We start from the raw sequence: 17,173 nt of genomic DNA, 5'->3' as shown, positions 1-17,173 counted from the left end.
GTTGAACGGACACCGGCAGTTTAGTGGAGATGAATGGGCTCTGGGATTTATGACTGGTCACTGCCTCGCGCTCTTTGCAGAGCACGTTCTTTCGGAAATGATACTATGGGATTGTAATGAGGAATGGCTGGACCACAGTGAAGACAGGGCTCGCGCAGAGCTGACAGGGGCAGGGGGGAGGTGAGGGTGTGGTCTGGCTGTGCGAGGCGCTGGGAATGCGAGAGCTGTACTTCTAGAGAGACAGATTTTCGGGCCTAGTTCAATAGTTCAAAATGCTGTCTTACTGTAGGTCTGTGGTTTACGATATGCAGGTACATTTCAGTGTTATGTCATAAAGCTGAGGGGGTGGTAGCCCCGCCCCCCCCTCTCCCCTTAGCCTATATGTGATCTATTCACTGCGTGAATGGTGAGGGGGAGGGTGGAATTGGACCACCTCCTTCCAATACCTGTAACTAGCGCCAAGATACCCACAGGCTTTGTATGCTGCTATAAATGTACAAATAAAGCCATTTCACACAGGATGTTCCTGTCTCCTTTTCACCTGCCAGGTATTCAAAATTCGGTGTCGGATTCCCTCAGCAGGGAACTCTGGAGGAGTTTCCACTCTTAGCATGACGTTCTATCCTAAACCTATTTCTCAGGTGGTGGACGCTGGAAATAGATCTCTTTGCCACCATGGACAACTTGAAGTGCCATGCATTCGCAAGTCTATTCCTGCAATCGGACAACCTGGGGGCCGCCTTCATGGTTTTTTTTTTCCTGTTCCCGATCATACAGAGTGTTCTGCATTCTGCAAACTGCAGTGGTGCACACTGATCCCTTGGCCAAGACATATTTGTTTCCTGTAACTCCTGGCTCTTTCTGCAGGCACAGACATCAAGATTCTGCCAGTGTTAAGCCATATTGACATGCCGCAAGAAGAATGCAGACACATCTTGGAGATGCCTCTTAGCACCTGCAAGCATATCTTACTACACCAGTAATTGGACACGTTTCACACTGTGCACTAATCAGAGTGGATGCTCTCCACTTCCGACTGCTACAGGTTTTGCCATACCTGCTCTCCTTAATGCATAGCGGCCTGCTCAACGACTCGGTCAAAGTTCAATTGGCCGTGTTATTCCATTGGGCGCACCACAGCTATGCCTTTTATTGTAATCTCCCCAGCTCAAGAGCCTCTTCAGTACCCTCCTGCCAATGTGCGCACCACCCCCAGCTTGGAAACTAAATGTGCTGCTCTTCAAGTTTATAGGCCGCCCTGTTGAGCCTCTGCATATGGCCAACATCAAGTTCCTTTCCTGGAAAACTGCTTTCTTGGTCGCCATCACCTTGGCCAGGAGGGTTGGCGAAATCCAGGCACTGTCCTCAATGCAGCCTTCTCTTGTTTTCCAGATCCAAAGTCCTCTTCAGAACAAATCCTACTTTCAGATCTAAAGTGCCCTTATTGTTTCAGGTCAATGATCCTTTCGTACTGCTGGTGGTCTACAGCTTTCCCTCCATGTTGCTGAGCGCTCCCATCTGTCATGACCCATCGGACATGCCCCTTCTGGGCCTCCTGGTCCCTGTCACATCGGGGCTTGCACTCTGTTGTACTACCAACATGGCCGCAAACACTGAATGCTACCTACCAGCCTTCACGTTCATTGCAGCATGCTCGATAAAATAGCCACATCCCGCGCTTCCGCGTGTCTCAATGCTACTGTTAGCTGTGGCTAGATGTTCTGACTTGAGTGTCGTGTAGACCGTTGATACCTCCGTCCCCAAGTGACGCACAGGGGAATCTGAGGAACACCCTGTGCGACCTTTGGGGCCACAGGTGGGAGATCCACGGAACCTCAAGAACACCGATGCTGCTGCAAAAAGAACGAGCTTAAGTACCAGGCAAAGACAGTATAACACGAATCACAAAGTCTGGAAAAGCTTACCTATCCGGTGGTAGGGAAACACGGGAGACCTAGGTGCAGGAGGTTCGAGACTCAGATGAAAGGTAGCCCCCAGATCAACAGGGACCAGAGTCGCACGTGAAAGCAGGTCGGCCCACCTGAGCCAAGGACTGGATGCGTAGCGCGAGTCCCAAGAGACAAGGACGTAGAGGAAACACACAAAGTTCCAAAGGGTAAATCCAAATGCTAGTGAAGGACGGTCCGAGGTTCAGCGACGAGTAAGCAGTTCCAAGCAGAAGGACAAAAGGGTAATCCGAGGGAGTCCAGGTGAGTAATCCGAAGTCAAGGTAAACCAACAAAAGCCAAGTCCAAACGTAGCGCCAAAAAGGGTCCGCAAGACAGCTGAGAAGCGGTGACTGTTTTGCGCATCAAGCGTTTTGTAAAGGACGCTTGTTAGTCACGTAACGCGCTCTGTCATCATGTGACGGACGCCGCCATGGGTCACGTGAGCGGACAGCTGCGCGATGCGGAAGCGTTCGGCCGATCCTTCTGGCGTGTGCTCTCCATGGTAACTGCCAGTGCAGGAAAGGCTGCAACCGGGTTCGAACATTACACCCGGTACGGCGCAATCGGTCCTGCGGGGCAACCAAATCACGTGGGTCTCTTAACCTGGGAGTAGTGTGCGAACAGGAGGGAGGTTTTGTGGGAATGCTAGCTGTGTTCTGATGTTCGTGTGGATGCCTGAGGGAATGTCTAACACTAGACATGTGCTCGTAGTTCACTTTCACAGAACTTTGTTGCCTTCCTGGTTCCTGAACCCTTGCTTCATTCTATCCCTTCTCCTATTTACCCAACCATCTCCCGGAATCCGTGCATCCGCCTCCGAGTGCTTCTTCCCTTTATTTTTTTCTTGGATTACCTGGAGTTTACTATCGATCCTGGACAAGAAGTTGAACGAACACTGGTAGCCGAAAACGGCCGAGCAGGCTTGTACAAGACCCGAACCATAAGGAAGAAAACTTCTACAGCTGAATCCATCAAGCAGCGAAAACAGGTGAGAAAGGGGGAAACCTGTGACAGATTGAGACACACCTGACCGAAGTCCATACAGACATGGAGGCGGCCGTTCAGGATCTTATGCGCGGCATGCAGGAACTATCAACCGAAGTACAAAACTTAAAGGCAGAGAATTCCAGCGCTAAAGCAGTTAGTTTTATCCCGCGATTCTGCCACGAAGGAGAGCGTACTATTGGGCTGCATTGTTGACAAATATGATGGGTTGGCAAAGAACCTTTGTGGATTCCTAGATTCCTGTTTGGTCCACTTTACTTTTAAGCCCTATTACTTCTCCACCCCCATGGCTAAAGTGGGCTATATTATTTCACACCTTACCGGGAATGCATTAATCTGGGCCACACCATTAGTTCATGCCGGAGATGCCCTCCTGGATGATTGACTGATTCATTAAGACCATGTCTGCCTGCCCAGATCAGGTCTATAGTGCCCAGGAGCGCCTTCTCGATTTCCAGCAGGGCTCCCAGGATATGCTCACATATGTTACACGATTTAAGCAATTGACTAAAGAAGCAGACTGGTCCTCTGAAGCCTGTTTCACTCTTTCGAAGAGGGATGAACGAAGACATCAAGGATGAACTGGCCAGGGTGGCACGTCCAAGTTCATACCAGGCCCTTATGGATCTTGCTCTACAGATTGACTTTCGCATACAGGAAAGGAAGGCAGAGAAAAAGAAAAACAAGTTATCCTTCTAGAGGAATCCCATAGAGACCCCCATGAAATCCGAAGACAGTTCTGCCCCTATTAACCAACCTGAACCCATGCAATTAGGGGCCTTCCGTGGACCAATATCCCCCCCAAGAAAGATTACAAAGGATCCATACCGGCTTATGCATGTATTGCGCATTGGACAAGCATTTAGTGAGAGAGTGTCCTATAGCTCCTCCACAGCGTTCGGGAAACGCCAGCTCCCGATCCTAGATGGAGCGCAGTTTCGGGAGAGAGATGTTGGCTCCACATCTATACCATCCTTGAACTCTCCTGGACAGAACAATCTGGTAATTCTACAGGCCTTTCTATCGCCATCCAAGAAGAACACCTACCCCACTTTGGCGTTGGTGGACTGTGCGGCCATGGGAATATTCATAGACCAAGAATGGGTCCTTAAACACCATATTACCAGATATAAACGTGGTCAGCTCCAGTACCTGGTGGAATGGAAAGGATATCCACCCAGCGAACGCACTTGGGAACCCGTCTCCAATTGGAATCCATCAAGCAGCGCAAACGGGTGAGAAAGGGGGAAACCTGTGACGACATCACTCTCTGGATGCCATGCGAATGCTTCCCGTACCAAGCCATTCCGGAAGTCCTCAGTGGTTTACCAATACCAGGAGGGACAAAATTCCACAAAGGGCTGTCTGTTATATTGTTAATGGGTGTAAAAATATAGAATGTTAATAGGTCACAGATGGAATGATAGGAAGGGGTTAGAGAATGTGGAATGTAGATAAGGCAGTTGATATAATAAAGACACGGTCTGTTAAGTAATGGTCTCCAGTATTGTTGGTATTATGAAGATAAAACAATGGCGACAAGGATAAACGTGGCATAGAAGACACATAAAGCAACAGTAAGAGGACAAGAAGATATCAAATGCGGACAAGAGAAAGCTGAGCCCAAAAGAACGGAACAGAAGAACACACATGAATGGTAGGGTGCGATCAATAAGCTATATATAATGGGAAAGCGATCATATAAGCGGCGTCGGAGCGAAAGCAATATTTAATGGGAAAGCAATTGTAAAGTGAGTGGCATCGAAGCGAACATAGAAAAAAAAGTGCTGCATCATTTAAATAATTCAAACCAACATACGTGACGCGCAAGGCAGTGCGCAAACATCAGGACAAACTAAAGCGTGAAGTCAGTAAACGCGAGGCAGAGCGCGACCGCCAGAGGAATTTACGTGCGCGCATTAAAGGAAAGCACCCAAATAAACGTGCAATCACCATCTTGAATACAGTCGAAATGTTGCTATAGCAACCCGGCGCCAAGCGTATATAAAGGAAGAAGTTGATGTAATGAGAGCACGCAATCGCAGCAACGCATTATGGGAAAAGGAAACGATACTAAGGAACATGTCAATCAGAGCAATAATATAATACAATGACTTATGATAACACCAAGCAATCTTTTATCAAGTAAAAGAGCTACAAGCAGAATAATAAAATAAATAAAAAGAGAAACACTAAAGGATAATATCAAAAGATAAATACAACACATGTAATATTGCACAAGAATAATAACAGAAGATGTCTTCTGATAATGCAAGTGGAGACACAAGTGCCTCTGCACAAGCTACATCTGGAACACCAGTTATATCAACGGACCCAACACATTTTTTAAGGAAAGCTACTCCCTTCAACTTAGAACCCGAAGACAATCCAGTGCAGAGATGGCAGGAGTGGCTAGATGATTTCGAAGAATTCTTGAGAGCAGTAGGAAATCAAAATGCTGTCAATAAGCTAGATATTTTGACAAACTTAGTAGGAAGAGAAATGAAAAGTGTGATTAAAACCATACCTTCAGAGGAAAACATAACATTCCAACTACTCATAACAGCAATAAATACAAGGATCATTGTACCACCCAACAGTGACTACGGGCGCTACATTTTTAATCCATGCACTCAAAGCCCTAATGAGACCATTGCACAATTTGCCCTACGCCTGCAACGGAAAACGATGTATTGTGACTTTTCGCATTTTAATGATGATGCAATTAGATTGAGGATTATTGAAGGTTGCTTATCCTCACAATTCAGGAAACGTCTACTAAAAAGTCCCTTCCATTGAAAGAGGTACTTGAACTGGTACAAATCTATGAAAGAGTAGATACTCGGGCAGCTAATATAGAAAATCCCAAAGGACTGGACTCCATTGCTGTCGTAAGTCAAAGACAAAACACGCAATGGCAAAGAAGAGCTCCAAATGATTCCCAGTGGTACAACAATCATAGAAGTAGTGGAGAAAGACAATGCTACAGGTGTGGGTTCGAATTCCCACACAAGGGCCAGTATCCAGCTTTAGGCCATATGTGTCTAAGATGTGGTCAAGAAAACCACTTTCAAAACATGTGCAGAGAAAAATTATCATGGACGCCTGCACAGCAGAAGTCAAGTGGACAAATGATCCCGATTCGAAGGTATGAGAATCAAAGACAATTCAATACAAGAACAAACCTAGAAAGGTTGAATGGTGGTGGTGGTGGTGGCGATATGAGAACAAATTCAAGTCAACCAAACTTCCGACCAGGATTTGTGAGAACGATGGATGCTCTGGAAATTGGGAAGAGCACACAAACAAGATCTGAACAAATGCTCTTGTCACAAACTAACAATAATGAAGAATGTGCTAAAGAAATGTATAATGATCCTTATGAAATTCCACCAATAGTGGACAGAAGAGACACAAATATAGACATGAGCAATAAATACATGGATTATGACATGTACAGCAAGGAGTATGTAAGACTGATATACAGAGCATCGGATGAAAACAGAGCCATAAGGGTAACTGTAAGTTTAGTAAATCAAAGCATACCTTTCTTGGACACTGAAGCCACGGTAAATGTAATGAGCAACAAGATATATGCAAAAATAGCAGTTATACCCATTAAGACCATCAAGAGTTAACATATTTCAATGGGGAGCTATAAAACCATTGACTGTGAAAGGGAAATTCACATGTGATTTAATACATAAAGATACTCCCATGCCTATTGAAATATTTGTTATAGACAGTCCTGTGGAAGGAAGATGTCTCATCAGCTGCAAAACTGCAACAGGTCTGAAAATGATTAATGTGAACTACAATAAATCTGAGATGATAAAGGGTATTCCACCACAAAGACAGGAAATACAAAATATAACAGAAAGCACAATGAACATAGAAATGCTTTTAAATAAACTTTGGAAATTTCTCTTTAAGGAGTAGGGAAACTGAAAGGTGATGCAATACATCTCCATATTGACTCGCAAATTCAGCCGGTTCCCCAACAACGAGGATAGGGTTCCATCTTCAGGAGAGGGTAGCTAAGGAATTAAAGCAACTCATTGACAACAATATAATTGAAAAGGTAGAAAGTGGTCCCACACCATGGGTGTCACCATTGGTGGTAGTTCCAAAAGCTGATGGGCGCATCCGTCTGTGTGGACAAGAGCATCCCTAATGTAGCCATACAAAGAGAAGACATCCGGGACCAATATTGAAGACATGATCATTAGATTGAATCGAGCAATTAGATTCACAAAGCTTGATTTTAAATCAAGGATACCACCAGCTAGAAATTGATCCTGAGTCCAGATATATAACTGCATTTACAACTCATGAGTGTTTGTACAGATATAAAAGACTGAGTTTTGGAATATCATCGGCAGCGGAAATATTCCAAGAAGCAATAAGGAAGGTCATTGCACCTGTAAAAAATGCATTTAATTACAACGATGACATATTAGTGTATGGTACCACTCAAAAACAGAGGTGTGTACAGCTCTGCAAAATAGTAGACTGACTTTAAATGGATCCAAATGTGATGTGAACAAAAAAAAGTCTGCGTTTTTTTGGACATATATTCTCTGAGAATGGAATACGAGCAGATTCAAGCAAAGTGAACACCATTCTTGATCTGAAACCGCCGATGGATATAACTGAATTAAGATCATTTTTGGGAATGACAGGGTATTGTGCTCGTTATGTGCCTGAATTTGCAACATTGACAGACCCTTTGCGACAACTATTGAAAAAGGAAACTGCATTCATGGGATGAAAAATGCAAAAGCAGTTTTGCGTTGATAAAGAAGGAGCTTATTAATAGCCGACAATTAGCTTACTGTAACCCAGAATGGGAAATGGAAGTCACCATAGATGCAAGCCCTGTGGGATTGGGAGCAATTCTGGCGCAAACTGAACCAGGAAAGGAAGATGGAAGGCATGTTACAATGTATGCTAGTGGGGCCTTGAACAAATTGAACAGGCATATTCACAAGCAGAAAGAGAAAGTTTAGCTGCTGTATGGGCATGTGAAAAATTCCATCATTTCATAATTGGAAGACCGTTCACAATCATTACAGATCACCAGGCCCTGATATCGCTATTTGGAAATCCAAGGGTTAAAATGCCGCCACGGATCGAAAGGTGTGGAATACGCCTGCAGGAATATGATTATCATACACAAACCTGGGAAAGAGGCAAATCCAGCTGACTACTTATCTCGACATCCAACAAAAGAAAATGATAAAATGCAAGTTGAAGCAGAAGATTGTCATATTTATCTGCTAATGCCTTATCACCAACAATATCGAGAGTAATGTTTGCTGAAAAAAGCAAGGTTGATCCGTCGATTCAAGCAGCTATATGTTTTGACTATGACTGGACCGTGGAAAAGGATGCCGAAAAAACAAGAGGTTGAAAGAGGAGTAGATATGAAGGAGTTGCAGAGACTGGCGAGAATCGGCGGAGAATTGGCATCAACAGATGCTTCTGAGGAGAAATAGACTGGTGGCACCTAGAAGCTTAAGGAAAATGCTGCTGATGCTAGCACATGAAGGTCATAGAGGAATAACAAATACAAAGAAAATATTAAGGAATCAGACCTGGTTCCCTTGGATGGACGGATTGGTTGAAGACATTGTGAAGAAATGTTTTGCGTGTCAGGTGTCTGCATCGGATAACAAGGCTTGTCCACTTCAAATTGTTCCCTTGCCGAAGGCACCTTGGAGTAGAGCATCTATGGACTTTTATGGACCTCTGGAAGAAGGGGGATATTTATTTGTAATACTGGATGAATATTCACGGTTTCCTTTGGTAAAACATGTCATGTCGACGGCCTTTCATCATGTGGTTGCAGTTCTAGATAAGGTATTTAGCGAATGGGGAATTCCCAAAACAGTCAAGACGGATAATGGATCCCCATTTCAAGGACATCAGTTTGAGAGATTCACAGAATATTTAGGGTTTAAACACCAGAAGATTACTCCATTATGGCCACAAGCTAATGGAATGGTTGAAAGGTTCATGCTCAGTCTGAAAAGAACAAGACAGAGCACTATAGTGGACAACATGCCAATGAATCAAGCAGTGTCACAAATGCTTCAAGTTATCGGAACACTCCGCATGAGATGACTGGGTATTCGCCAGCTGAGCTAATGATCCGATTAAAGCCTCAAATTCGTATCCCACAATTTAATGACTGTACTCTGGAAGAGGATGAAGAGATATGGAAGCGAGATGAAGTCAGGAGAAAAAAAAATCAAAGAATGGACTGATTACAAAAGCTAAGATTGTTGGAGAGTGTATTAGTGTGGCAAAGAGTGTGCTCTAAATTGGACTCGATACAAACCAGGACATGGATGGTAATTCTGAGAGTGAAACAAGATATGGTCCTGATGATGAAGACACTTCAATAAGGGATGATGTCTCTGTGAACTCAGAAAATCTTCAAGATAGTGCAGACGCAACTAGACATGAGGGTGGTGATTATGGTGGTGGTTTGGGTTCCGTAGCAGATTTGTCACATTCTGGTAATTTAGAATGTGGTGCAGAATCTGATTCCCAAGCCACACAGGTGAGAAGTCTTTGCATCGAATGGTGCGTAAACCGGCTAATTGAGCAAATGTAGATGTCAATTCAACAACCTGTAAGTACAAAATAACAATGTTATATACACAGTTGATGAAAATAAGCAGTAGTTAATGTACTTAAGTGTTTTATATTAGTGATAAGCTTGATGATAAGTAAGGCGGCGATTGTTAATAGGTCACAGATGGAATGATAGGAAGGGGCTAGAGGATGTGGAATGTAGATAAGGCAGTTGATATAAGATCTAATAAAGACACGGTCTGTTAAGTAATGGTCTCCAGTATTGATGGTATTATATAAAACACTGTCTAAGACTTGGCTATCTGCTTGCATTTCCCCTTTGCCATCTCCTTGCTGACAGCCTGCTTCCAGGTCAGCCTACGGCGCTTTCCATGAGGGCTATCGAATCTACTGCTGCCTTCCTCCTGTGTGTCTCTGGTGGACATCTACACTGCAGCTATGTGGAGTTCCGTTCATAGCTTCAATCAAAGTTAGGTAAATAGTCCTTTGACATCTTTTCAACTGTAGGGGAGCTTTATCCTCTTGTAAATATGGATAGTGGGCAGGGTATGCACTTAATTCTTCATTTTGTTAATGTCCAAAGAAATTTCAACTATCTGTACATGTTGCAAAACTATTTTTTAATTTTTAATTATCCTCTGCAGTCTGTATTGAAATAACCAGGCATGGTAAAGGCAAGTCTGAATGAACACAAGGAAAATATGGTAAATGGATGTTCATTTCCACAATGTAACCACATTTATATAAATATTCTAACAGAAACGTCCCAGAGGATGGATTTCACTCTCTGAAATGCATTGGACTGAATATCATACCTGTGTCGGCAATTAAAGGACTTTTGTTTTTGTTTGTGTTTTTTTTTTTACTGCACATGTTGTGTAATATATGAAAGATATTGAGCTTGATACATTTATTGAATTTATTTGGAGCAGTCGTTACTGCATGGGTTCGCCCAGTTCCTGACAAACCTATGCCACAAGGTATTTGTTGAACTTTACTCTTCTCCCAGTTTTTGGATTCTATGCACGGATATGCGTATCGGAGACATCCAATGCTGGAGAAGGAATACTTTACTTACCTGTAACTCCTGTTCTCCAGCATTTATGTAAAGTGAACAATGGGTGCGCATGATGGGCTAACCGAGAAAGAATGTGTATGGAATTTCAGTGAGGGAGAAGAGGGGTACGGAGTAGAGGGAGGCAGATGCAGGGGACCGTCCTCAGTGAAGAGGATGTAGAGCAGTGCTTGTTTGAGGAGGGGGTTGAGCATTGGCGTGTAGGGTCATGGATAGCTTGTGGGTGCCAGTGGGGTGAGGAGCTCAAAAAAATAAATGAGCAGTGGTTAGGATCAGAGCATACTTTGTTGGCAGAGTGGGGATTGAGCTTTACACTAGCAGCAAAAACTAGAACGCATGGTTATCCCCTGTTTAATGGTGTCTATGGCTGAGGGTACGGGCGAGAAAACTAATGAACTTTTAAAGGACTGATTGTACAGAGTTGAATTCATCAAAGAAGAGTTTGCAAGTAGAGCAGGGAGAGCTTAGTGGGAGGTCCGAGTCTGTTTAGGGGAAGATGGCTTATGGCTTAAATTTACATTTGGTGGTCAATATCGGAGCTAGGGCAGATAGGGGCTTAGTGATATGGTGAATGAGTAGTTAGAGGGGGACAACAGTGAGAGCAAGGTATGCCAGAATGGAAAATAAAATAAAGGTCCAAGGATTTTCCCTGGATGCATTATATAAATATAGCTATGCAATATATGCCACAGGTTTCTTGAAGCTTTGAGGATAAATACTTTGGGTGCTAATTAGTGAGCCATCTTTGAAGATGCCTCCTAAATGGTAATTTCCTTTTGGTTGTAAGTTGGAGAAGCAGATTCTTCCATAGCAGAGGGACAAAATATGAAAGAATCTCCAGATCTACTCTGGAAGATAGTTGTACAGCCAGCACACCAGCTAAGGTTATATGACGTGTTCTGATCCTGCATAGAGAAAGTTGATCCAAGGACGAAAAAAGCCTCATGGGCCATGCATGTAGTCATTTGACCTTTTTTCTCCAGTGAATTGATGAACGTCTTGGTTAAATGTTTGATATGCTCTTACAAGAGGTTGTTTGCAGAGAGCTGTGAAGAATCCTACTGATCACTCACTGACACCCTGCTTAAAGTCTCCTCCCAGGAGGCCAAGGGAAGGCAGACTCTTCCTGATCCCAATCCTGGGGGTGGTCTACTGAGGGAGGATCACATGAGAGGAGACTTGGCCCAGGGTGGTGAGGAGATTCTGTGGGATAAGGCACAGTATTTTTCCTTTTCATTGGAAGACTTGTCCCAATGTACCTAAAGAGGCCATTCTTATTTTCGTAGTAATGTCCCTGACTCCTATATTAAAACTAAAAAAATGTGGACAGAAGTCTTAAAAAACGGAACACGCCTTACCAAAGGAAGATCTTTTTGGGTAGCCCAAATCAAACAGCCTCCTTACTTCAAAAGGTGTAATCTACAGGAATCTGGAAATGTTTTTATTGAAAGACCTTCCTCTATAACCACTAATTCTAACAGTCCTTCTCTTAAATAGTTCAGGGAAATTAAATCTACCTGTAAAAAGAACTCCAATGTCAGAAGAATTAACTTTATTGAAGGGGACTGAAAGTCCCAGAATCCCGGAGGTACTGGGACAAGGAAGAGGGCTTAAGAGGATGCAGATGTAGCAGTCGGGCAATTGAGCCTAGTGGCCATTGCCGTAGTCGGCAAATTGAACTTAACAGCCCAAGCCCACACCTGAAAATTGTTACTGAACATGGGAGGCTTAAAAGCCCCCCCCCCCCCCCCCCTCAGGAAAAAGGAGTAGAAGGAGCTGGGATGAGAGCTGAAAGGCAAGCTGTAGTAGTAGAGAAGAAGCTTGCTGGCAAATCAAGAAGAGGGACACCGGAAAGTGGAGACGGCAGATTTCACCTGCAAGTTCTGAGAGAGCCCCGTTCTTCCAAAAATCTGAATGGAGAGGCTGCGCACCGGAAGACGTGCAGGGGATTACATTTTCTCCATGTGAGCATTTTTGCTGTGATTGCAGAGCTGAGAACGTGCACAAGACTGAGGCCAGACGCAAGAGACAAGCCGAGGGTCTCGGTTGGAAAATGAACTCCCAATTTGCGTAGCTGGACCATAGCCACCCGTGCAGGAGAAGGGTGTGGGTCCCTAGCAAGCCAGAAGCAGCATATGTACTAGTGGAAGTCGGGAAAGCAGTGCAACCCGCAAAGTAAGTGTCTGAGAAGCCAGTGAGTGGAGCACAGTGTTTTAACGCTTTGCGCTATCCTTGCCGGTAACTATTTCCAACCCCTTATTGAGTCGTGTATGACTTTATGCGAGCAGAAGCTGTTCGTTCTATTCAAAGTACTGTTCACAAAGAAAATACATCAGTTGCATATAATGTGAAAGACCGAACATGAGAGCTAGGCATTGAAATCCATTGTTGAACTACTTAAAGACTGCTTCTGTCTAACGGAGTGGTTGCGTGTCCCTAATTAAGAAGAGGGTACGCTCTCTAAACCAATACCGAATACCTAATATTGACAATATCCGAGTTACCAGGTAAAAAGTCTGAAAGCGACATCAAAAGGAGGTTGTGCGTCCGTATTGTTCCCACGGGAAGTCAAATGTTATCCTTTGCTGTTAAAGTGGCATACAATTCTCATAATCTTTAATTGTGTTTTCAACTAAGAGACTCAATCTTATATTATGCCCAGAAGTAACATTCTTTCCATTTCTACGAAGTAAAGAGTTTAAACTATTGAAGAGCATAACAGTTGTTACCCAAGCCAAGAGGCAACCCCTTTTTATAGTACAAGCAACCTTTCCAAGAGTTAAAGAGGCGTCCAAGTTGTTAACACTCAAATACAAGTGTACCAGTTTTACCTGAAGCTGAGAGAGTGGCACCAAGGCTTTTGGGTAATGACTTGGGGCTGATAAACTGGTTTGAGTGAAGCCGGGGAAGAGGAAATAATTGCCTGTGAAGAATATTCTAAAACTAGACACAATCTGTGGTGTCAAAGACTGCAGAGGCCAGTGAGTCTTGTGGGCAGAACCAGGTTGTTATTGTGGCAGACAGGAGAGGCGAAAAGGCTGCCCCTTTGAGAAAGTTATCAAAAGGAAGAGTGCCTTGCCTACCTGAAGAGCCTTGTCAAAACCTTAAGTACTGAGCTGTGGCAGTAGTAACTGGTGGTATAATATGTTGTCAGCAGGTGTAACATTGAAGTGGTATGAACTAGTAACGTGCTGTGGGACAACCGTGACTGTTCTCATGGTACCAACGAAGTATGATTATACGTGTAAGCGGCAGCACAAAGAAAACATCCTGACGAACATGCCAATGTAAAGTTGTTAATACCAAATTCCTAACTTTTGATTAAGTATGGTGTGTTGTTGGCAGTGTTGGATATTACACCTTATTTTGAACTGTGGTAAACTATCTGGAAGAAGAGCCAATTTAACAGAACCATGATTACCATTTGTGCTATTTCTTTTCTGGAAGTTGGAGTCGATCCTTTATCCAGGAACAAACATTTAGTTTGAACTTTTTTCTTTGACTTGGAACTATCAAGAGCTGGTTCAAACACTTTATTTTGCCGTTGTTGAACGTTTTGAGTTAACTTTAAAGCCTGGGGAAGGGAACCTTAGCCAGGACAGGAGAAGGCCATTCAGACATTTTGTTGCTATTCTTTACTGTATTGTGTTATATATTTTCTGTATGCGTTTGTTGTTTAGTGAGGGCCAGTTATCCCATGCTAGAGTATGTTCCCCTAGCTGTTAGACTAGTCAGGGATTTCCTCTGTATAGTAGGGCACGCAAGGTATTTTCTTTATAGAAGTTCCTTAATAAAATGGCATATTTTGAGAAATCTGCAAGCAGTTGTCCGCCTCGCATTACTGACACCTCACAGAACTTTGTACATTTTGAAGTCTTTAGATAAAATGCAGATGTACTAAAATATATTGTGTGAGCCAAGCACTAGAATGGCCAGTGTTGTGTGCTGCTGCCTATGAAAAACGCTTTTTCTTGTGTTAAAAGCCAGCTTTCATCAGTGATTATGTTGGGGTTTTGGGGCTAGGATAATTCTTCAAGAAGTTAAGTGCTATAACACTCCATAAGCACACGGAAGAACCAATGCAATATTCAAAGCAAGCAAAACACTTTTCTAATACTTTGAGAATGGCAGTATGCAATTCAACAGGTAAGTAAAATACTTTTGTAACTGTTTCAGATAAAATTAATGGACAAAACCAACATAAAGCGGGTAAATACCTTGCAATAATTTCAGAGGTTTTAGGAGTCATCCCTATCTAGTTAAGAGTGGCTCATTCAGATTGGAGGATCAAACAAGCAAGCCGCATACTGTAGCAAGTTCCCGAGGAAGTCTTCAGTAGCAAGTAACACCTTTTGTAGGGAAAAGGTTCAGGCACTTTGGAGAAGGCTTCCTATATGCACACAGGCGTTGGGCCTGGGTGAATTTGTATGGGCAAATTCCCAAACACACGAATCAGCATTCAAGAATACTATAGTGGACAACTACAGCAGCAACACTGTAGGTAAGTTATACCAAGAGTCTGGGGACTGAAGTGAAGGGGATGCAGCGCGATGCATCAGCAGCAGACAGTGGATTCCTGGTCAGGCAGACGAAGGAAGGGCCGCTGGAATGGATCTTGCATCAACACTTGAGTGAAGAGGCTTGATACAAAGGATTCTTCGTAGTTCTGTGATTTTGGCACCTTTTTTTAAAACTAAAGTGAAGAACGATTACTGCCTGGTCGATTCATCTTGCATTCTCGGAATCTCGCCTCTGGAGGTCTCGAAGGAGTCAACCCACGTTTCGGGATGATTCGATCTTCGTAAGACTATGCACTGCACAGTGGCCAGATGTCCCACTGTATTGGCGGTTTGCAGACAGAAGGTCACATCTAGTCGTGGGATGGCTCGAAATGACGACGTGTCAAGACTGATTGGTCCCACTAGTCTAAACAAGAGAGTCGTCCTCTTTGGAGTTCTCCTGGAAGAAGGGGTCGAAAAGCATTGATTACTCAGAAGGCTTGGAAGTGGCTGAAGACCTCTATCCACTTCCTGGTCGAGGGGACAGCTTGTCTTTAGCCTCGGAATTCCATGCATCTTATGCAGGAACAAAGCTAGTCGGCACCGATGCATCATTCAAACTGTGGGTGATGGCTGACCTTTTACGACAACCAGCCTCCCAGTTAGAACTAGTTCCAGTCAGGCACAGCAGAAGACAAAGAACGGCTGCCTTTTGGAGTCCTCCCCTCGTTCCTGTCCTCACAGACACACTGGCGCCTTGGAGGGCATCCCGGCAAATACCATAGTCTGTATACCCAGTACGGCAGAAGGACCAAGAAAAGACGAGCCATCTTGAATTGGTTGAACAAGAACATTCACCATTTCGTGTCGGTGGTGACCCTTCTGTGCACTACCACAGCTGAAAGTATAGCCTGGGAGAAAGAAATGCACAACAGTAGGTAGGATAAAACCGCTGCCCCCAGCCATTCAGATTAGCTTGTCACTAACTGGAAAGTTACAGGAGCAGTGAGAAAGGGGATAGACTGTGTAGCCCCTGAGCACTCCACATAAGGTGGGGTGTGCTGATCTCACAATAGAGAGGAAGAATTAAAACCTCCTCCTGTACCAGAAAATAAAAAGGGAAGGCCAATGAGCTCCCAGCAACACTGCACAGAGAATGCTGTGTGCTGCAGAAGTCAATGTTATGTTATATATCGCCTTGTATCATTGGTATGACCTCAAAGCGCTGGTAGGTTGAACGCCCTCGGGAACCGTAGTTCAAGTTAGTGGAGAGAGATTGTGTTGTGTGGTGCGTTGCTGCACCGGATATGTGTGCAGCTGGTGTAGTTGTTGGATGTTAGCTGCCTCCTAGCGAAAGGTGTGGTGCTGAAGGTATCAGTTGTATGTGTGCAGTCAGGTGGATGGACACACAGACTGGGTTCTTGGCAGCGTTGGGCCTGAGGAACGCCTATGTGAGCAGCTAGGCTGGAATGTGCTCAGCTAGCTGTGTTTTATTAGGGTGTTGAGGTGTTCATGGGGTCGTATTCGTAAGTGAACAGCTAGGCTGAATTATCAGGGGTATAGCTGTGTTCTAGTTGAATGATGGTGTATAGTGGAGAGTACGCGTAGTGGTGTGATAGGTGCTTATCTGTAAAAGCGCCTCAGACTTTGGATCAGGCACGTGAACAGGACAGGACGGTGGGGACATACCTAGCGACATACGGATATAGTGACTGGTCAATGCAGGTATATATGGGGGGATACACATATGGGAACAGGTGTGCAGTGATACGTGTGGTACATCCACTCTGTCTGGTTCCATCCACTCTGTTGGTTCCATGTCCATTCCACATTCCACTCGTTCCATGTCCACTCTATCCGTCCCGTCCACTCGAACCGTTTCATCCTCGCCACCTGTTCAATCCACCCAACCCGTTCCATCTACTTCATCCGTTCCACCCACTCCATTGCATCTGTTTCATCCATTCCATCATCCACTCCATCCATTTCATCCACCCCGTTCATCGACTTTCCACCCCGTCCATATCCTCCACTCCACCTCA

The 17,173-nt window shown here is 44.2% G+C and overlaps 1 protein-coding gene across 4 annotated transcripts in view; it reads left to right on the top strand.

The window, feature by feature from the left end:
* The window catches only part of NSD2 (nuclear receptor binding SET domain protein 2), a 1,742,450-nt gene that overhangs the window by 28,875 nt on the left and 1,696,402 nt on the right, over positions 1 to 17,173 (top strand). Inside the window, exon 1 of one of the 4 annotated variants that reach the window (XM_069632134.1) lies at positions 9,933 to 10,031. The exons of the other annotated variants lie outside the window; for them this stretch is intronic. The gene's annotated coding sequence lies outside the window, so the exon portion shown is untranslated. Of the gene's footprint in view, positions 1 to 9,932; positions 10,032 to 17,173 lie in introns of those variants that run through there. 4 annotated transcript variants of the gene reach the window in all.

Source organism: Ambystoma mexicanum, chromosome 6q (genome assembly GCF_040938575.1).
Source record: "Ambystoma mexicanum isolate Mex_15411 chromosome 6q, UKY_AmexF1_1, whole genome shotgun sequence".
Taxonomy (NCBI): Eukaryota; Metazoa; Chordata; class Amphibia; order Caudata; family Ambystomatidae; genus Ambystoma; species Ambystoma mexicanum.
The sequence above is the reverse complement of the archived record's forward strand: the minus strand, read 5'-3'. Positions and strand labels throughout refer to the sequence as shown.